Genomic DNA, 23,311 nt, shown 5'->3' with positions numbered 1-23,311 from the left:
AATTGCAATTTCCAGAAGGCTTTCTGAAATATTGTAAATAGCTTGTGGACTTCATTTTTCCTTCCCCCTAGTTTAAAGCTAATCCCTTTCCTCTGCTCTAAATCTCTTTCTGTCCCCCTTTCTTGGGGTGTTGATGACTCCATCAGTCATCCCTATGTCAATCATCCTCTCTGTGTGTCTTCTTTAAACTCTCCCTCTCTCCTGGCTATTTCCCTTCCGCCAGTAAGTTTCTCATTTTAGTGAAATACATCCATGGACTCGGTTTCTGTGTGTTTCCTTCTACAGCTCTCTTTTCTTCTCTGAACGAGTATGTAGAAAGAGTAGTTGACTTTGAGGTCTCCGCTGGCTCCACTCCCATTCTCCCTTATACCTAACTCTCAAATATACTGCCTCTGCTCTATCCCCTTGCTGTTTCCTTTGTTAAGGCATGATTTCTTGCCTGAATTGCCTATTCCTTTAACTCATCTTCCTCAATTCTGGCTCAAAAATCTAATCTTACTGCTTCTCTGCCATACCTCTAACTAGACTGAACTTTTCTAAAACTCAAATCTGATGATGTTAAAAACTAGATAGTGGCTCCATGTTCATTTGCCAATCCCTAAACCATCCAGAATGTTTACCAATGCTCTGCAGGTTACCTCACCCCCTAATAATCTGATTAAAAAGGGAAACCATCCGATAGGAACACTTTCAACTGTGCATTACTTAAAAACAAAAGCAAAAACAGAAACAACTACCACATTTATCCCTTTTCTTCTAACCAAATATCGATTTCTCATTTTACCACAGGAGGTCATGGAGCTAAAGAGGACAGGAAAAGGAGACGAAATGGAGCAGCCAGAACAGTAGGAGGAGCACAATTTTGAGGTGAGAATCTTCTGGTCTAAACTGTTTCTGTTTCACTATATTCATTCATTAGTTTATATTGACCTAATTTTTTATTATGGTATAATTGACATAACAATCTCAGGTGTGCAATGTAATGATTTGACATTTATATATAAAGTATTACAAGGCGATCACCACAATGACTCTAGCTAACATCAGTCACCATACAGAATTATGAAGATTTTTTTCTTGTGATGAAAACTTTTAAGATCTACTCTCTCAGCAACTTTGAAATACCCAATACAGCATTATTAACTATACTTCTTCTCTGATTTGAAAAATTCCTTCTTCCTCTTCCCAAAGCTGTCTCTTTCGTCTGTGTCTTGGTATACCCCCATTTGAGAACTTGGTCTCGTTAAGTTTCCCTTCTTTATTTCTACCTTCAATTTATCCCTCTTCACTGTTTGCCCTACATATAAGCTCAAATGTTTCCTATTTAAAGCACCTTCCTTAATTCACTGCACAATCTCTCTTCTCCCTATCCAACTTCTTGAAGGAACAATCTGTGATTTCTTCCTTTCTCTTTTTCTTTCTTTCTTTCGTTCGTTCGTTCATTCGTTCTTTCCTTCCTTTTCTTTCTTTTGTTCTTTCCTTCCTTCCTTCCTTTTCTTTCCTTCCTTCCCTTCTTTCTCTTTCTTTCTTTCTTTTACTACTTATTGATTTTTAAGAACTTGAAAACTGACTTCTACTACTATTACTTTACTTAAACCACTTGTTCAAATGTCAGCCGCATCCTAACTGACCAAACCCAATGTCTCTATCCTAACTTTATCCTTCTTCCCTGCACAGCATTGTTGGAATATTTGCTTTCTTAAAATCTTTTCTTTTTGACTTCTGTGACACTACAGCCTTCTGTCTCCTTTCTCATGCATCTCCAAGAAGAATTCTCTTGCTTTTGCAAATCCTTATATGTAAGTCCTTTTCAGAGTTTTCTTATTTACCCACTTTTCTTCTTGGGAAACCTACGTTACAAGTTGGCTTCAAGCTATCACACTGGATCCTGCATGCAACTTCGATTCCTCTCACATGCTCCATACCTCATTCATAAATCTCAGGGATAGCTTCATCGAGTCTCTCATGGTACCTCAGACTCAATGTGTCAGAAACCAGTTTTATTTTCCTTCCAAACCCATTCATCCTGTTATGTTTACCATTTAGTTTATTGACACCACTGTCCTTCAAGTCATGCCTGCAAATCTTTGACTCATCTTTCTCCTCTGCTTTATCTCAAGTATGGGTTTTCAGTTGGTTGTGTGATCACAGATAAGCCATTGGATAGTCAGAACAAAGTACTAAAACTTCTCTTTTATAGTGAATTCCTGTTACAAATGATTTTAAAAGATAGTTTCGGTGACAAAAATAAATTTCACTTAACACCTCATGAAACGGATAGCTCCTTTCCGTTTCATGAGGTGGAACTGCAAAATGTGGTGGAAGGCAAGGAATTTTAATTGGATAAAAAAAGAACCAAGGAAGAGAAAAAGAGACAATATCCAATTGGCTGGAGTCACACAGTCAACTTTGTTTTGGATGAGAAGAAACAAGGAAATAAGTATACAGCCCAGAGCTAGCTTGGCATTTGCGATTTGGCTCGTTGCATTTCTGGTTCAGTGGGGGCATTTACAAGAGACACAAAACTTAGAAAAGTTTTGATTTGCTGATATGGCACCCCTGGGCAGGAATGGCTTATCTTTGGCCTAGGAAGTTATTTCAATATTCCTAACTACAAGAAAATAAGGTTTTATTACTATTTCATATAAGTACTTCCCTTGTACCCTAACTTGGTCTATAGGTAGAGTCATGTCGAGTGCACATGGAGAGGAATCCTGAGGGGAGTGTGGGAATTCACATTTGTGAAGAGATCAACAACGGCTCACTTATTTGTTGACTTTAAGCCGATTGTGCCTGTGAGCCTAACAAATGGATTCACAGGTTGTATTATCTACTTTTACTTAAACTCACAAAATAGAAGGTGACTTTAAAAATCCCTATGGTGAATGAGAATTGAAGATGATTCTAATTTATAAAAGCACTAGCAAACAAGAATGTGTAGAGTGGAATCTTCTGCTAATTCAAGCTCTTCGTCAACTACATCACATGTTTTAAAAAAAAGTGCCTATTTATCATATACACACATATAGCTATGTCAGATATGTACAGAGATTATATATCATCCATGACATACACAGACATGGACAACTTAAATCTGTAAGAAATCAGAAAAAAATTTTGAAATTATCCAGATTATTTGAAATGAGAATTTACATTTGCTCATTGTAAACCACAGATCTTGCTATAAATCTGTGGTGCTTGGAGGTGAGTTACTACTAATACGAAGCCATGGAAATTAACAAGACATTTAGAAATTAAGCATCCAAACACGAATTAAACCACTCTCTTTAAAAGCAAGAAAAGTTTGTGAGCATGTATGAGTGTTTGAAATTACATGGATTATATTAGTTTATTAGTAGAGCAGTACATTTTTTATAACTAAATATGCATTAGTTGGAGGAGTTCATGCTCTAATTTTAACGAATATTACACAGTCAAAAACCCCAGATCACTTACTTAGTGAATTACTGAATCCTTTTTATTCTGGTTTCCTCAAAGCTCTTTCCTTCTCCAGAATGCTCTGGTTTGGGCTCCAACCTGACCATTGCAATAGGTTCCTACTACTCCTTTTTCTGATATCTCACTTTTTCAATCTCTCTCTTTTTTTTTTTTTTTTTTTTTTTTTTTTGCCAACTGCTGCTAGAGTTACTTGTCTGAGGCTTATATTTGGTCTTGTCGTTTCCCTGCTTAAAAACTTTGGGGGTTTCCTGTCAGGACACATAGAATTCCTAGCCCCTTATTGTGTTGAGGGTTGGCTGTGGTTTGGCCTAAACCACCAAGTCTTCCATTTAGCTCTCATTTCCTTCAACCATGCTAACGTACAAGCCAGGAACATTACATTTCTGTCACTCTTCTCCTCCTCGAAACTTTGTTTAAAACACCTTTCCTCCCTGCACCTCGCCTTCTACTTGTTTAAAGCCTGTTTTCTTTTTTCCCTACTTCAACTTTATTGAGGTATGGTTGACAGAGATAGTTGTTTATATTTCGAATGTTCAGTGTGCTGGTTTGATCTATGTAGGCTTTGAAATGATTACCACAATTTTCTCCTTTAAAGCCTGCTCCAGGGGTGCCTGGGTGGCTCAGTCTTTAGGTGTCCGCCTTCTGCTCAGGTCATGATCCCAGCATCCTGGGAAGCTCCCTGCTTCTCCCTCTCTTACTCCCCCTGCTTGTGTTCCCTCGCTCACTGTCTCTGTCAAATAAATGAATAAAAATCTTAAAAAAAAAAAAAAAAGCCTGCTCCATGAAGTAAGCCCATGGCTCCTGATGGGAATATAACTCTTTCCTTTCTCTGATTTCTCATAGTACTTTGTTTCTGTCTGTGCTTAAGTATGCATCCAGCACAGGCACCATCCAATCAGAACAGATACCTTCTTTACTTGGGCATATTGTGTGTATGGGGAAATTATCAGCTCTGTCTTTTGGGATATATCCCACTGTGCTTTATAATCTATTCAGTTATTATGTTTATCTTTGTCTTCTTCATTCCCCTCCTTCTAGATTTTATGCATTGGGGCACAGGGAGTTAGTACTTTCTGTATTTTGTAGAGAGAACTTGTGAAAGACTTAGAAACGGTCCAAGGTATTGTGGTTGTCTTCAATGGAAAAGTAGGCATTGTCCAGATTATCTGATTCTATCGGGTCTCTGAATCTTTTATTGTCTTTGAATTATTTTACATTGCTCTAAGTTATATAATACTTATAGTAATGCAAATGGTTTTTGTCCATAGAAATGCAAATTGTATCTCATTGGGATTCAGTTGATTATTGCTCTGTGGATATTGAGCAGTTTTGAAGTTTTACATTTGTTAGGCAAATTTATTTCGCCCTTCCTAATGCCATATATGTGTGGTTCTTTTAATTCTCCTTTGAACCAATTGTAATATCTTCTGGTTCCTTCATTAATTAATGAATTAAATAAAAGCTTTGACACATGTTCATTTTTATATCTGTATGAAAGTCATGGTATATCCTCTTCTAAAAATTATCTTTTAATACATGAATATGCCTTGAACTTAATAAATATTAATGTTTCTTAAATCCACATTAAAGGTCATTTAATGAAGAATACTGGAGAAAATTGAGACACTTTTCTTCTAAGAATTTTTGAGACCATGGGGTAGATAAATATTTTCCAAACTGAATTTTGGCTTGTCTGAACAAGTGAATAATTTCCTACGATAGATTTAAAACTTGGCTTTTACCACAGTGAATTTGAATATTGGCCTTTGGATTCTTTGATCAAGTTGAGTGTACCTAAAACAAAACCCAAACATCCAATTTGTCTTTACTCAAGTCTTTGAAAACTGATACAAAAAGGAATAATAATTCTAAAGTATTACTCAGTTACCTTATTATATGTTTTTAGTTGCATTTTTTTTTTAATCTGAAAGATTTCACCTTGAAAAAATTTTTCAGAAATCTTCTCAGTAATCATTTGGAAGTTGTATAAGGTAAAAGTTTCATACATGATGTAATAGTCTTAAATATAAGAAACACATCCTGCACCTTATGTTCACATCTGTCCTTGTCTTCAGATTAGGAAATGTGTGAGAGTCACCCTCAGGTCTCTGGGGGCTTTTTTAATCTAAATTCTCTGCATATCCCAATTGTATTCTCTTTCTCCCACTTTAACAGCTTCTCTTCTATCTCCTTTCCTTCTGCTCCAGTTGTGTTTCCAAATATCTGTACTTCTGAGAAAGCTCTTTACTACCTACCCTCAGATTCTCATTCACTTTACTGGTTTGGACAAAGGTGAAATCAGAGGAAATGAGAAAAAGGTGGACAGATTGGAGACAGACTTTAGAAGTAAAATAGACAGGACTTGCTGTTGGGATTGTGTGTGGGAGATGAGGAGGGAGAACTAAGTGTGACTGACTTCTGTTTCTGGCTTGAGCAACTGGTGGCTTCAAGGATCATTTACAGACATGGTGAGACTGGGGTGGCAACAAGGTTGGGAAAGATTATCATGACATTGTTTTCAGTGTCTTCTTCTTTATACTGAAGTATGCTTAAAAATTAAAACCCAGAAAATACAGTACATACTAAATTTTCATGTGTGAAATTCTGCTGCACCCACCACTCTCAACACCCTTTCTTAGGGCAGAAAAAATGCACCTCCCACTCCATTCCCAGTTGCACAGTTTTTGTTTTTTGTTTTTTGTTTTTTAGGTGAAATCAACATTTTTTGTGTAAACATTTTTTTAAAGATAAAGGGGGAGAGGGATGGTAGTGTAACAATTATTTTGCCCTAGGTCTTCCTCAAAGGCTAAGACAGATTCTCCTTTCTGTAGAAGTGTTGTTTAAATTAGCTGGAAATTCACAGTTCACTGCTTTTTAAAAGGTACCCTGTCCCTTAGGGAAGGAGAATATTAATATCTCCCACTGTTTCTAAGGTGAAGGATGTTAACCATTGATCAGATCAGAATGGAGCAGCTTGAAGGGGAGAAAAAACTTCTAAATGACCTGCCTGGTTTCACAGCCTTCTGGCCCAAATGGTACTGACATTTTCATTAAGCAGGTTAAGGAAAACAATAGAGGTTAATTAACTTAACTTAGTGGTATTTCAGCTGAAATGGCCGAAACTGCCCTAGGCCTCAGGTAAGTCTAATGTTGTTAGTAGCATCTTGGCCTTCCACTTTACACTATATCACCTTTGAATGTCTGTAAACAAATTAGAATCGCTTTTTGTGGGGGGCTGTGTAGCTCACAGGGATGTGTGAAAATGTATTAGGTAACGTCTGTAAAGCACTTTAAATGATTTATTCTTGAGCCAGTTTTTCCTAAGGGATACTTTGTCTCACACGCTTCTAATTGCCTTCTAGCTAGATGAGAAAGAGCGAACTTCAACTAAACACTTAGTGGGTTGCAGGAGATGACTCATAGATCTTTTACTCCATGCACGCAGAACATATACTTACATTTCCCATCATGAAATTCTGCCTTTTTAACTAGCATATTTTTCTTTTTGGTGACATTTAGATATCATTTTTGGTTTGCAGAAGTGGCAGGTATGACTTTGTGGTTATTAGGAAAAAAGTTTTTACTACGGGGGTAGGTAATGTAAAAAGAGCGGAGGTTTTGAAAGAATGTTCGGGGTTTGACACCTGGCTTCACCATTTACTAGCTAAATAATGTGGCAAATCATTTTGCCTGTTGAACTTCAACTTTCTTACTTGTAAAATGAAGATAATAATACCTATCACTCAAGGTTGTTTTTATGACTAAATGAGTAATGTATAGTTTTTGACACTTGGGTGATGCTCAATAAAAGATTCTTCTTTCAAAGTTCATTGTCACTGGTAAATTCACAAGCAGTTGTTCTTCAATTTGCTCTCTACCAGTCAATATCTACCACTTCAGGTATATGTCACAGAGTCCAGGTGTTTAATAGAAAATAGTCAAGCACAGATACATTCCTTTAGATGATTAAATAATACTTGATTTAATCTGTTAAGCGGTACCCCAGTATGTTCTTGAAAGGTGCTGCCACCCACCTTTTTGCTTTATTTCCAAGTTTTAAATAATTTTGCTTAACCATCCACTCTTGATCATAAATAACCTTTAGAGATTATTTTTGATCACTCACACACACACAAACACACATGTCTGGTTTCATTATGTTTGTTTACATAGTTCAGCAAAAGGTATTAACTAACCATATGTGCCTCCTTGAGCATTCAGTATTGAGCAACTATGCAGGGCGAAGAACTAAATTCTGCTGAATAATTTCATTAAGGGATATAGGATTCAGTCATTTAAAAGCATTTTTTTTTCCCTATCCCAAGATTAAGACAATCTACCCACCAAGATTTCTTCTTCATTGCTTATAGATTCCGGAGAACTCCTTTCTACTTGAAGTCCCAAATACACTGCAGTTCCTGGCCAGCCAGTGAGTGATGCTGTCTATAACAGGTACCAGACCAGTGTTCTTGGGTGGTACCTGGTTTATGGTTTCTTTCTTTTACACATAAAGTACACTTGCTCCTTAATGATGGAATTTTCATAGCTGATTAAATATCACTTATTTTCAAATATGACTCTCAGGACCTTGTGTGACAGCGTCACAATTGAAGACAGTAAAACTCTCTGTTGGGGTAACACATAATTTTTTATAAGAATTTGATACCTCGTGAAAGGAAAACAGCTTCTTATTGACCCTATGCGGGTAACTTTATTTTCATGTAAAGTATAGAGACTCAGTACACATAATCGGTTTTAAATTCAAGGAGGCACTAAGCCTTAGAAGCCATTTTTAAAATATTTCACTTGATGTTGAAAGAGAGTTAGAGGTTAAGTTACCAGGTAAAAGAAAGGACCTCTTCATACAAGTATCAGAAAATAGACAACAAATAACTGCCATCAGTATTCTAAACCAAATATCTATGATTAAATTTAGTTCATTTCATTCATTTATGTATTTATTTCTTGTTCTGCTACATCTTGGGTCATCAGGCTGCTTTCATGAAGTCATCTGCTTCTAAAATAGAACAGGTCTTGGAAATCCCAACCGTTCCCACATATATCTGACAATTGTGCAGGCAGTGTTATCTTTATGCTCTAGAGTTGCAACTCATGAGCCAATTTGTTGAAATATCAACAATTAAAAGAACACAGTACAGTCCTTTCTGTGAAATTCTGAGGTTGCCCTTATTGTTGAAGATACAAATTTTAACCTCTGTGCTTTTTTGGCAAGCTTCAGAAGATAACAGGAGTCACAAGATTAAGTGATTATGGTTATTTTACCGTGGTAATGAGCAATGCCAAAATTGAAGCAAGTACAATCTCTAATGAGTGCAGGACATAATTTTTTGTAATAATATGATTAGTATTTTTCCCAGGAGTAAGAATGTGTTATGAACAGTGAGAGCGCTGACAGATCTCCAGGGCCTTTCGATTCATTCTGTTATGTGTACAATCTCAGAAATGTGTATATGAGTATTATTTTATCTATAAAATTTACCCTTTAATTTGACCACTCTTTTGATCAGTTCTTAACGGTAGTGTTGAGCTAATCGAGGAAATATAGAACATGTCAAGAAAACAACTATTTGGGGGCATCAATTCTTTTATAAGGCAAAAGAACAAATCTTCATGAACTTCCAAGACCCTTATGGGAAATTTTTAAAGAAGCTTTATGTGTAAAGAAAAATCCTGAAATTCTAATTTTTCTGAATGTGGAATGTGATCATGAAAAAGCAAAATCAAAAGTTGAGTATCAGAGTACTTTAGATCATCTATCATGACAGGATCAGGTGTGCCTGAGAAATGATAAATTGACTACTTATTAGAGTGACAATACAGTATTCTACATGACAAGAAGGTAACACAATTGAAAGGATCTTTCAGAATGAGGAACTTTATGTTTTTGTTGCTTAATAATCAAGGGCTTGACGAAGTCAGCACAAAATACAGAAGACTGTTTTGATGGGATATGGAATTTCTGCCACACACACAGACAGATCACAGAGAATGTGAAAGAATAACTATTTACTATCCCTTGTTAAGAGAAGGCCAAATAGTTCAAGATAAACTGTCATTTTAATATATAGAAAACCAAATTTTAGTTTTGCATTAACATTCTATTTAGCAGTAAAGGACTGATGAGCTCCCTGCTCTACTTTTTAAATTATCTTACAAATAAGTCCACCAAAACTGAGCGAACTTTGTCAAAACTTGAATACATTTTATTTTTTTTCAGACTCATTGCCTGCAGTTTGAGACAAATACAGTTTTTTTTTTTTCTGCCAACTATAACTTTCTATATCTATTAAAAGTTTGTCTCACACAATCCTCTTTTACGTTCTGGAAGAACCAGATTTTTTTTTTAAGACAAAGCACCTCTCCTTTCTCAAAAACAAAAACACCTCCCATTGCGTTGTATTCACAGTTGTAGTTTTCTGCAATGGTTGCTTTGGTCTGGTCTTTGATTAAATGTATGGATGATAACTTTTAGTCAAAGTAGCTAATTTATATTTCATAGAGAAAACTGGAAGGGAAATGTAGAAGTATCTATCATACACTGTTTAGCAAATTGGCAAAACTGAATACGCACGTAAAACTCTCTAGAGTTTTATTTACACTTATATTTACATTTTAAATTAGCAAAATGAACACAATCATTAACATGACCAACAGATATACCCACTGTAAGAAACAAAAGCACATATATATTAAAAATACATCGAGTGACCGCATTTCAGTATTATAATTCACTTGGAAATTGTCTAAGTGTCTAAGGTTAGGCATTAAATAACTTCATTTAAGAGTAGCCCAGGATTTTAAAGTTAAATAAGTATCTTGGTTAAGTTAAGTAGATATACTACAACTTAGAAAATCATTTATCAGAATTAAGATTTAAGAGTTTAGATCCTTTATATTCACAGAGCTTGGGAGTGAGAGCTGAGATTCCCTGTATCAATTTGACTTAATACTTGTTCCAAGAAATTCTTGGCTCAGGAGGATAAAGATATAAACCAATAAACAATTTTACTGTTTGCTTTAGGAAATTCCTGAAAAGCAATTTATCCATATGATTTGTTCATCTGGCCAAACAGCTCTGTCTCCTATCAGGATAATAAATTGCTCACTTGGCCAAATAGGTAGCTTATAAAAAAAAAAAAATTTACTTATTAAGACTCATGTCAAGAAGCTGGCTTTGCTATATTTCTCAATCCTAAACTATTATGTCAAGGACTGTCCCCCGTGTCAGTTAGTTTTCTGTCTTGACAAACTTGCCTTCAACCACTTAAGCCCAGATCCCCGAGCCCTATAATTATCCTCCCCTAATTTCCCCATTTTGAGACGTTACCAGGATCTCTCAAGGTGGTGTTATCTCTTACTGCAGTAGGCCTAATGAACTTAGCTTTGATTGATCAACAGAAACTGTGAGTTAATAAATGTGTATTGCTTTAAGCCTAGAAGTTTGCGGTAATATTGTCATGCAGCAATAGCAAACGGATACAACTGCATTGATAAAACCAGCGGAGAGTCAGATAGCTGTTTTCAAACCAAAAGTTATCAAACTCACCTAGATTGTAAAAGACACAACTTTATCATGTGAACTCGTGTTTTTATACAAACCTGCTTCTGACCTTGAGGTTCCTGTGAGAAATTTTTAAGGCTAGTTTTATGTGTCCATTTTTTTTTTTTAATTTCCTGAGAGACTTGGGAATATTAGAATTATGTTAAGTGTTTATTTTTCTTTATGAACCAATTAGAATGGAGCAATTTGGATCAAAAGACCTTATAATTTATTTATATGCTCAAGAGGTAGGAAAATGTCAAACACGTAGTGAGAGGTAAAAGTTTTTCTCAGTTACAGATGCACAGACTTGCTGAGAGCTTGCAGGTTTAGCTCCTCCACCTCAATCATAGGTTAACAGTAAACCCTGAACCATGACAACCCGCAAGAGCAGATCTCAAAGGATCTCTACTTTCAATGAGAATAAAATGTTTTCTTGACTGAGCTGAGTTCAACAACAAACAGACAAACAAAAAAAAGGTTAACAAAACAGATTCTTTATCATCTCTCCCCTAACAGATCCTCCATTATATCCTGACGGAATCACCTAGCAGTTAGATCATAAAACCGGAGTCCCAGATACTGCTGTTGTCAGTGAGGAATAACTTGTTGGCTGTGCAGCAGCCAGACTTAACATATACACAGGGTGCTTTCTTGACCATGAAATTAAGACTGGCCCAGTGGTCCAGTGTACCCACTGGTCCATGGGTCCAGCTGTGGAGGTAGACAAGACATGAACAGATGAATAGTCTTGGCCAAGAACCCGCGAAAGGAAACAAAAGCTCCCACAGTGTACTCATAAGGATTTAGGCTCTTTTAGTACTGATGAGTTTACGTGGGGGGTAGGATGGCCAAAGGGGCCATATTACTGATGACCTTGAATGTTCAGAAGTGAGTGTATCATTGTTGGATGTTAAAATATACTTCTTTTTATTTATTTATTTATTTATTTTAAGATTTTATTTATTTATTTGACAGAGAGACACAGCGAGAGAGGGAACACAAGCAGGGGGAGTGGGAGAGGGAGAAGCAGGCTTCTCGTGGAGCAGGGAGCCCGATGTGGGGCTCGATCCCAGGACCCTGGGGTCACGACCTGAGCCGAAGGCAGACGCTTAACGACTGGGCCACCCAGGCACCCCAAAATATACTTCTTTTTAAAAAGGTAAAATCATAACGTTCATACAGATATAAAATTGAGTCGATGTTAACGTTTTTATTTAACTCCTTAATGAGGAAACTGGTGAGGTGTCATAAGTTCAAGGGGGAATTATTAAAAAAGGACACATTCATAAATCAGGAATATTGAAATAAATGTGCAAATGGAGGTAAAGCTGGCCTTATGGGGGTGGGTGGGAAGGGAGGACAATTAATTGACTCTCCACCAGACAGAATTTACACAATTACAGACAATAATTATCGTGCATTGTTATTGGTTATCTATATCTTACAAAATTGTAAAGTAACTCAAGGACTAGAATCAGATACTTGGAACAGTATGACTAAATAGTATGGGGTTTTTTGTTTGTTTTGTTTTTTACACTGAAGCATAATATTCCCCTACCATGAGCCTGACTGACTTGATAGTAGAAAGTAGTGGGCCAGACCTGAGAAGTGCTTTAGGAATAGAAACTATACAGCTTGGTAGTTGCTTACATGTAGTAAGTGGGAAGGATGATTCAAAGATCATTCATTACAAGTGTGGCATTTGCCAGAGTGGTTAGTGGTTGCTTCATGTGGGCTAGGGTAATGAATGACCGGCGTGGTGCTGGGGACAACGAAAGGAAAATCGAGGAAGTATTTTAATAAGGGATCATTTTAGAAACTGAAGTTCTGTGACAGTCAAAAGAGGCCTTTTGGTTGGGAGAGGGAGGTTTGCCATCCACACCATTATCATTAGACCCTCCTTTTTAATGGTTCGCTCAAGTAGTCAGGAAATCTAAGTAAAAGTAGTGTGCTTGCTCAGCCTGATAGCCCCTGGGTAAGTCCTCTGGCTTTCCATTTTGGAATTGACTTAGAATATATCACCTTTCCTGATGCACTTGATTAGGAATCATTTCTGGACCTACAGATAAAAATCCGGAGGGAATTTAGGGATGTCCTGAAATGAACCGAGGAAGACATTACTGAATTCGATTAGAGAATATTCTGAGTAAAAAAAAGAGAAAGAGGGAGAGAAAGGAAAAAAGGGGGAAAAAAAGTAGGAGGAGAAATTGGAGAAATATTACCCTCTCTTCTAAAAGTTTGGGTGAAAAGGCTTAATATTAATATGACCAGGGATATTTTTTAAATTAAAGATATGAAGAACATGAGGTTTCTTGTCTATTGACATATTACTGTTTGCTTAGCTTAAGGTCCTTTGAAATTCAGTCCTATGTCAAATATCTGCTCTAAATTAGTCAACCTGCTGTTCTGGTTTCCCAACATTTCAAAAATTTCACCTTAATATAATCTCCTCTAGTTATCCATGTATAGAAATGAGATAGTCTGTTGCTTTGTTCCTTCTTTAAGAAAGAGGAGACCGAGGCAAGGAGGAAAGGAAAGAGGAAAGGAGAAAGGGACAGGGGACAACAGGAACGGGGGAGTAAGGGAAGAGAAAGGGAGAGAAAGAAAAGGAAAGTGGGGGGGACCCCCGATTCTAGTTACAGTTTGGTTACTAGCTTGTGGTAGCAGTTAGTCTGGTCACTGTTACGAACTTGGGATACCTTTTCTTGTTCTGCACATGGGGTAGTAATAAAACCACCAAACTACAGCTTTCCTTAGACTCCCATTATTCTCTCATTATACTGTCAATCAATAAATATTCAGCACCCCAGATGTGCCAAGCCCTATACTAGAGGCTGGGGATATGGAAGTGAATTAGGGCATTCTTGCCCTCTTTGAACTTTTCCTCCGGGGGGAGGTGCTAAAAAATGAACACGCCTAAGTAAAATACAATTTAATACAGGATACTCGGTAAGGACCTTTTTTGTTGGTTAGATACTCCTAGATTGATGGCTAGAAGCCAAATCTGAGGTTAAAAAATGTGCTGAGTACTCCAGATTCTGAAGACAACAGCAAAGAAGTGGGGACAGGCATCCCCTCAGGGCTGTGGTTGCTTAAGTACTTCTACCAAGTGTCTGGCCATCTCCTCTTTCCATTTTCATTCCACCTCTCTTAGAGAGGGGACAGAGAGAGAAAGAATCATTTGCCTGAAGTGAGAGTGCAACTTTCCTCTACTACATTTGTTTCTTCGGTACTTAGCGGAGTTGGGGAGGTATCCCCTAAAAGTCAAGTGAATGTTTGTTTAACCCCAAAAGCCAAGGGCAGGGAGCTTCGAGATAGCCATCCAGAGAGATTGGGAGTATCTGCAAGAAAGCAAAACTGCACCTTGTTTTCCATTGGGTCAAATGCTTATGTATGTCCTCTCTGATCTGCCTCTCTGCCATTTCTACATTGTGAGAAAAAATCGGCAACAAATCGCAGAACAGAGAGAGGAGGTGGCCTGTCCTCCAACCTTGGCATGGCGAATATATATATTCCCCAGTTCATATAGACACTGTAGATGGACTCAAGCTGACCTCCTGGTAACCCTACCTGGTGAGTAGATCTTGACAACCAAGAACTTCATGGTACACCACTAACATAGCTGCTTTGGGAAAGTTGGAAGAAGTGAGCCAGAATGGGATTGAGTATGCCAGGGATCCCTCGGAGTTTTCTGAGGAACCAGCCTTTGGAGGCTTGCTGGAGGGAGAGCATCAAAGCCTAGATGGTGTTACCTAGAGCAGCCTCTGTGACCAAGAGAGAACCACCAACAAGCAGACAGTTACATAAGATCTTGGCTATATTTTCTTCCTTTTCATCCCCAATTCCGGAAGTCCTAATATTGGAAGGATTGGAGAGGAGTAGTGAAGGAAGGTGCTGGGAAGAGACATCCTGAGAAGGAGAATGAGACTGAGGTTTATAAATGAGCTGGTCTGGATTTTTAATAACTGAAAGTGACCCAGCAGCTTTGAGAGCTGCCTGAGTTATTGTTAAAAGGCAGGAAAGGAAAATTGAACAGTGCAAGGTTGAAGGCAATGGTTGGAAAAAAAATAATATGTTTTTGTTTGTTTTTGTGCAGCCCCCATAGAGTACGAACTATAAGTAAACTGGTTACAAATGGGTGAGATAATTGTATTTGGTGTTAATGCTATGGAAACTCTTTGGGTTGAAGACTTTCATGAGAAAGAGGCACTCATTCCAAACTCTGGGATAAAAGTGTAGAATGCTCTAAGGTAAGATCTAGAAATAAGGTCAGTGTAGATGGAGTTCAGCTAATGAGGCTGGAGTGATAGAAGATACTTCTGGCCAAGGGCAGAGGCCAACTAACAAAGGGCCTTGTAGGCCTTGGTAGAATATTTTGATGGCGACTTTGCTTTTCTCAAAAAATTTTCAAGCATTTTCTTGGCCCTAGCCTCCCTGTAGATTTGTTAACCTAATTTGATTTAATGGATCACATATACCGTATAATTCTGAGTGATTCTGGTCTCAGAGGGAAGAAACTGCTAAGACCACTTCCATCTGTTCTCTTATAACCTCAGTGCTACTATCAAGTTATAGTTATAGTTATAAAACTTCCTTTATGTTAGTCCAGGTTTCCTCTCACTCAGCTCTTCATACCCAAGGATTAAATCCTTGCGCATCAGGGGGATGCCCATACTTACGTAGTTATAATTGACATCTGGATTCTAGATGACATATCTGCTTGTTATAAGATTGAAGTTACGGATTTAAGTGTGGTTATAAATCGTTTATATTAATCATGCCAAAAGAAAGAACAAACTATTAATTTGTTAACATAGAAAATGGATGGAAAGCAATGAAAACATGGCAGCTAAAGAAAGGTTGTGCTCTTTGATATTTATGATTTAAACCCCAGAACAGGAAATCTCTCCTTCTGGACTTAGCTTGAAACTCCAGAGATGGGAATCTCTGGCCGGAGCAGTACGGATCGTCTCTCATTGGAGTGCAGTTTTTCCATAACCACGTTATGTTATGCACAGACAGCAAGGGACGTGTGCTCAGCCCTCTTGTAGCAATGTTCCTGGCTTCTTCTCTAATGTGAATTACAGACCTCTCAGCACAATTCTTAAACTTCTCCCTGCTACACTTATGCAAATAGTTACTCTGAATCCAACGTGATACCTTTTGGTTAATCCTGGAACATTAAGTATTGCAGCTGTCTCATGGAAGAAACTGAGAGAAAAATTTCTGTTCAGTATGGAAATAACTCTATAAAGCCCGTGATAAATGAAGGCTTATGAATAGTATATCAGTTATTGCAGTCATCATTATAGGAGTATATTTCCTTGGGTTCTTATGGGAAATTACTTTCTTTGGCACAGTCTTGGGAATTATTTCCTGTGTTCCATTAGCTCCGCGGGATGACATCCTAAAATGACGGATGCAGTTCTATTGTTTTGTTAGAGTGCTCTATAACTGCTCTTAGGGCTCCTTGTTTGAATGCATGTTATGTTCTCTTTGAATATTATCTGAGAATATGATTCATAGTTTAGTCTTAATGTTTCCAAAAAAACAACTTAGTGAACAAGAAGGAAGCTTGTTCTGGTGCAAAGAGTAATAAACCGCAGAACAGGTAATCCTTGTTCTAGTCCTGATCCCACTGCTAAGTGTGTGAACTCTGGCAAATTACTTTAGCTGTAGGGTCTGTTTCTTCATCTATAACTTCTTTCTTTAAAATCCCCTCCAGCTTATGTTTTCTGCTATCCTCACATTTTCAGCATTTAGTAAATATTAACTCTGTGACTTAAAATCCTGCTGCGGAGACAAAAGTGAAGTACAAAAATTATAGGAAAATGTACAATCGAGTACTGACTTAGAGAGTACGTTCATAAGGGATATCAGTTGCACGCAATAGAAGTTCACTGACTAAGCAAAATTGAACTGACTCCAGAAAGTATCAGGGGGCTCTCAAAATTAGTTGGAGGTTAGGTAGAGGGCCAGGCTTGGGAATGGGGACTATTCCAGAGAGTTCTGAGGAGCAGAGAAGCAGGAAGTACAGCCACTGTAGCATGGCTGAAACAGTCTCATCAGGGATTCTGCTGTCATATGGACACTGCTGCATATGACTGTTAACCGTTCATTTTGTCCTTGCCTCACTTGCTCAGCTTCAGAGTGTGGGATGAAAACATTCAAAGGGCTGACATTAGGTCATGTGCCCACCCTCTAGCTGTACTTAGAGATGGGAGCCCAACAGGGCAGGCACCTACAATTACTCTCCCAACTATGATCGTACACCAAAAGGGGAATTCGTTCCCTAAAAGGACGTTAGAGTGTCTTGAAGTAGAATGGTTCATGACAATTGTCCCCATATATATTCAATCACAGAGACTGGAGAAGCTAGCTTAGTTTATACTGGAATTATTGAGAAACTTTATGAATAAATAGAAGTTGAAGTGAGGTCAGTGGAGGGAGATTAAAAATGCTACACCCAAGGAAGAAAGAAGCAACAACAACAACCACACACGCGCGTGCGCGCGCGCACACACACACACACACACACACACACACACACACACACACACAAGCAAAATACATCTAAGCCACCAATATTCAGTCTGTGGAACTTTCAGTATTATTTCTAATCAGCAACATTGCGCCTTTTAGTTCTCAGAGAGGCTTTATGTTCACTCATGGGAAAGAGAACAGTGTAACTCTTTTTTTTTTTTTTAAAGATTTTATTTACTTACTTGAGAGAGTGAGAATGAGAGAGAGAGAGAGAGCACATGAGAGGTGGGGAGGGTCAGAGGGAGAAGCAGACTCCCTGCTGAGCAGGGAGCCTGATACGGGACCGATCTTGGGACTTCAGGATCATGACCTGAGCCGAAGGCAGTCGCTTAACCAACTGAGCCACCCAGGCGCCCGAGAACAGTGTAACTCTTAACACAATTCCATCTTCTCATCAGAGAACATGCTCCTTCTTTTTCCAGAGGCATCCTAAAAATGCATACCCAGGACCTTGTCCCAGGCCACTGAGACCCTGAGGTTCCTTAGTCTTCCAAGCCATTCAGAAAATACCTCCTCTTCCAAGTTACAAAAACAATAAGCACTAAAATATATTTAAAAAGAGCTAATACAAAAGATAAGAAATCATACACTTTTATTACAGATATCATTTATTATTTGTGGGACATTTTCCCGTCTCCCTTTTCACGGACGTTTTATTGATGAATTGGAATAGGGTGGTTCATATGGTGATGGCGCTTAGAATTTCTAGCAGTAGAAGCACACTCTATTTCCACAGCACTGTGTGGCTGTGCGGGGCAGCAGCTGTCCCAGCGTTAACCAGTTGCAAAGGCTATTAAGGATCAGTGGACTACACCTAGACTTCTGTGGCTGAGATGTTCAAGTTAAATTTTAATTCCCCTTCACCCATAATAGAGTGAGAACTGAGGCTTATAGATCTTATTTCACTTTTCACAGAGAAAGGAAAACACACTTTTTTATGGTAGCAACATGAGAGAACAAATGAAGACCCCCACCTGTCTCTGTCTCAGTCTCAACACCATTTCAAATAAACACATAAAACCTCCTTCAAATATCACATTTTCATGAATATAAACTTGGGGATTTCTCTGTGCTGAGCACGCATATTAGGGACTCAATAAATATTGGTTGATTTAATTCAAAATACATCTAGAAAGTGATAGAGAAGTGCTTCTTCATGTTGGCTGTCATGAAATTACATTACTGTTGTTTGTGGTAGTCCTGTGAAGTAGAACTCTCACTTTTCCCCAGAAACAGTAGGAAAGCAAACAACTCTCTAGATAACATGGGTAAACATGAATAAAATATATTTACAGTATCCTACCTTGATGATGGATTTGCAAATCTGTCTGCTTTCAGATGTTCAAGACAGAGAAAAATTGCACTGGAAAAAAATCGTGTATTTCCTTATCAAAACTGGTGAAAGTAAACATGTATAGTAAATTGGAAAAAGCCTGTAAGTCCGGAATATTTTTTTTTAAGTGTTATCTTTTGTGTGTTAGCTTGGTGTTCTTGGTGGCGAGAGGAGGGCAATGATTATTGACTTTCCCTTCTTTAATTTTGTTTTTCTTCTAAAAGTGACAATCAGCAATTGACACAAGTGGGATGAGACAAAAACTGAAGTGTATCTCCCCCCCAGTTAGTTGTGAAGAATGTGTTCTCTTTGTGGTAAATTCCTGCACATAAGGCCGACTAGGATGCCAACAATTAATGGGCTGCTTTGGTTAACATTAGTGCACAAAAGTAATAGAACTGCAAAGACAGGCCCAGTCTGTGAGAGGTGCATTGTCGGGTTCAAGCCAGCAGCTGGCTTTCTAGACACCTTTCAGAACCCTGTGAGAAGGCTTTATTTTGGTGAATTTATCACAGTAAGTGATCTGGCCCTGAGCTTGTCTAGGCTTGAAGCCCTGAAGTTTTAGTCGACTCAACGAGAATAGATGCATTTCTCAAGGACACTTTGATGGAAACCAAGCTCATAGGTTGATATTTAAAATTGAGCACCAATTTATTAATTTTTAATGGGAAGTATAGTTGTCACACTAAACCAGAGAATTCTAGTCTATTACAAACAGTCCATTCTACTTCTGTAGATAATTGAACACGACGTGTCGAATTATAGCCTGAAACTTATTTGAGAAGTATGAAATCAGAACAAAGGGAAGTGGTTAAACAAACATTCTTTAACTGTTAATACACTCAGGACACAGTCAACTATTCTTTTCTCTTTCATATCTTTGGTGATTAGTCATTACACGCTAAGCTTAACCATCATAGGGCCATCTTCCCTCATTTCCCAGCCTTAGGGAAAACTTTAATCCTTCATGTACTGATTTCAGGAGAATTCTATTTTTAACTTTAACTCTAGTGTGGTGTCATTTATAAGGCATAAATTGAGATTACAGGTGCAGTTATAAAAATGTGTATTTGGGCAGCACATAGAAGTCACAAGTATTCTCAGAAGGCTGAGAAAAGTTGAGGAATACCGAATCTCTGAAACAATGCATTGGCTGTTACCCACTGCTAAAGCAAGCCAGGAAGGTGTGTCCAGTTGTGGACCAGGAGAGGGACACCGAATCTGAAGGGCAGACAAATTCCTGTCTCTGAAGAAGTGTTCCTTGGTGGGAAGACTTCATCGTGCCTCTTTATACACTGGACGAAATGTCCATAAACACTGAGCATGTAATTCTCCTCGGGCTCCAGGCCTCCACATACTTTGGTAGCAGCAAAGGAGGTATCCTGAATTGTGCAAACTGTGGTAGGTGCAATTGAACTCTGCTGGGGTCCTGTGTCTGATGGGCCTCTGACTAACAGTCACATTTCATACGTGTACGACACCCTCACTTTAATTTTCCCTTAACTGTTCAGCAAAGGCTGGTGTGAATGCAGACAAAGAATGTGAAGAACTGGAGGATGTTCAGTGTCTGTTTCCACATTTCCCATCCCCAGAGGCAGAGATCCTCATGGCACCACATGTGCTGAGGAGGCCGGCAGTCTAGGTGTTCTAGGTCACTGCGGATACTTGGCCACACTCAGACCATTTTGAGGGGTGCTCTAGATCCTAGACCTAAACCCAAACTGCGAGGGTTCACTGGTATTACTAGCAAAAACAGTACCCTTCCCCTCCATTTCAAAAGCACATTTTAAAAGGATTTTGTCTTTTTGTCCTGACTTTGCTGCTTCCCAGTCCCAAGTGTTTTTGTAGATGGGATTCCCTGAAGGTATTCAAGGGAAAACAGTTGATTAAAGAGGAGTCTCTGTTCCAGTTTGAAGAATTCTTGCTTCAGATAAGGGAAAGGGGACCGAGTTAATATATTTCCAAGAAGAGCAAGAGCAAGAAGGAGGGAACCTGTTTGTTGGGAGGCAAAGTTTTCCAAATGTAGTGGAAAGAGCGCATGCTTTTAAGTCCCATAGCCCTGTGTTTGAATCCCAAATGATCACTTACTGCTCGAGTGATGGCGGACAAGTTACCCTGCTGTGGTCTCCTGGGTCTCATGAGGAAGAAAGACATCTACGTCACAAGTGAGATCACAGGAACAAAGTATGCATCAAGGTGCCTGGGCCACTGTGTGTTCAAATGCCACTTTCTTTCTTCTTAACCCATGATGTTTAATGGTGACCATGTGAAAAAAAGAGGACTTCCAGGATAATAACCTTTTCTTCCTAGTTGATTGAAAGTTTCTCTTCCCATAATGTGATTGCCCTGGTAAGACCCAGAGAAGCGCTCTTTCACGCCTTGTCTGCAGACATCCCCGCCAGCAGTCTCTTTTCCTGATTCACTTAGTGTACTTACCCTTGCTGTGATCACCCATAAGAGAGGAGATTGGTTCAATTCAGCAATGAAGAGAATATGTCACTGTCCCACAGCAGCAGTAATGGCCCTTCTGCCCTTGGGGAGAGAGATAATAGGCGCTACTAAGTTATTTGAAACTTTCATCTGTATAGTTTTGTCCCTTTTCACTTCTGCCCATTTGATCGTATGCTTTTTTTTTTTTTTTTTTTTTTTTAATACTCGATCCCATTCAAGCCTGGGCTTTGGAAGTGGTTCATTTATTGTTATATTCTCATTTGTTTTTTGGATTTTTTCAAGATGGGTTCAGCTAATTAAGCTTTTTCATTTTTTCAGAATTAAGTAACTTCTAGAACCCTTTGATTCTAAGAGTTCTTTACCTTCTGTTTGTGCCCCAAATGCCATAACTACAATATTACAGTGAGCCAACATTTTCACCAAGGAGAATCGAATCGAATCTCACTAAACTTGTTTTTCAAATGTAAGAGCCAACACTGTGATTACCTGGGGGGCCCAAGGCATGGAATGGAATAGGAAAACAAGAGTATAAAATAGGGCAGATTGTTTTCCAACAGGAGTATAGACATATAATTAAAATGATTTTCAACCTACAGACACAGCCTAGATTTGACTATATCCGGGATGGCCAGAGACACAATGAATACCTTGTTTCTTTGACTAACATTGAAAACATCTCATTAAAAAAATATGTTTTCGACAGTTGTACCCTAGACTGCAGAGCCAATCACCTAAACAGAAGATATTTGGACAGAGGATGGTTACTATATATCTATAAAGAAATCTAATATGGAAAATTTGATTTGATTTTGGTCATTTGGTCATTTGATTTTGAAAGAAAAGCTAATAACATGCTATAGTTACGGCAGAGACCTCAAAGAAGCCATTGTATTTTTGCAGTTGAATTTAAGTTATAGAAAATTCTGGGAAAGCTTTTCAAGTTGTATTTACTACATTGAGTGAATCAGAGGTGAGAAATGTTCTAAATCAATAACCAGCATTCTAATGTGACTTTTATATAATTCTTCGAGAGGAGATCTTGGAGACCCAATGCAATGTGACTTCTAGTCAAGCCCAGACAACTTGCTATCCTGTTCTCTCAAGAGAAGGATGAACACATGGGGATGACAAAAGGCTACCCACTTGGGACCCTATTGATTTTCACATGTTATTTTCCCTTCTGCTAGCCTCCTCCACCAACCTCTCACTCCCTGCTATTTCTTTCACTGCCTGCATGGCAGGGGGAAAAAATGTGGTTATTGGTACATGTTGGTGGATATTATGCATATTGGTACTTTGAATAAGGTTTTCTATTTTCTGTTCACAGTGCAAGAATGCACACAGAGCAGGGGAGTTTTTCTACAGTCCTAATGGTCCCTTTGGCCAGAAACCGACTGATATCCAGCTGAATTTAGAAATTATTTCAAATGGCCTTTAAATGTGTTGCTTTACAGGTAATTAGGACTTAAATTAGATTTCAGAGAGCCACCATAGCAAATTGATTAAGGAATAAGCTCTGGAACAGAATCCTGATTCTACCTCTTAGTAGATAACGTAACTTGGGCAAATTACTTAACTTCTTTGTGCCTCAGTCTCCTCATTTGTAAAATGATGCTAATCATAGTGTTTGTTGGGATAAAATATTTTGATATATAAAGCACTTTTCCTGGCTTATGATAAATGCAGTTTGAATGTTTTGCTGTCACAGGTCCATGATCCCTTATTTGCAATTTAAAATTAAAAAGCTGGGGGAGGGCGCCTGGGTGGCTCAGTTGGTTAAGCGACTGCCTTCGGCTCAGGTCATGATCCTGGAGTCCCTGGATCGAGTCCCGCATCGGGCTCCCTGCTCAGCGGGGAGTCTGCTTCTCTCTCTGACCCTCCCCCCTCTCATGTGCTCTCTCTCTCATTCTCTCTCTCTCAAATAAATAAATTAAAAAAAACTTTAAAAAAAAAAAAGCTGG

General features: G+C 38.3%; 1 long non-coding RNA gene across 2 annotated transcripts in view; it reads left to right on the top strand.

Moving 5' to 3' along the window:
- Positions 1-23,311, top strand: part of LOC113910934 — a 57,090-nt gene that overhangs the window by 1,901 nt on the left and 31,878 nt on the right. Inside the window, exons 2-4 of one of the 2 annotated variants that reach the window (XR_003516326.1) lie at positions 790-867; positions 7,830-7,911; positions 11,999-12,047. This is a non-coding gene — a long non-coding RNA (uncharacterized LOC113910934). Of the gene's footprint in view, positions 1-789; positions 868-7,829; positions 7,912-11,998; positions 12,048-23,311 lie in introns of those variants that run through there. The other variant, XR_003516325.1, reaches the window with a different exon arrangement.

Source organism: Zalophus californianus, chromosome 12 (assembly GCF_009762305.2).
Source record: "Zalophus californianus isolate mZalCal1 chromosome 12, mZalCal1.pri.v2, whole genome shotgun sequence".
NCBI classification, from domain to species: Eukaryota; Metazoa; Chordata; class Mammalia; order Carnivora; family Otariidae; genus Zalophus; species Zalophus californianus.
Note: the sequence above shows the minus strand (reverse complement) of the source record. Positions and strands in the feature narration are given on the sequence as shown.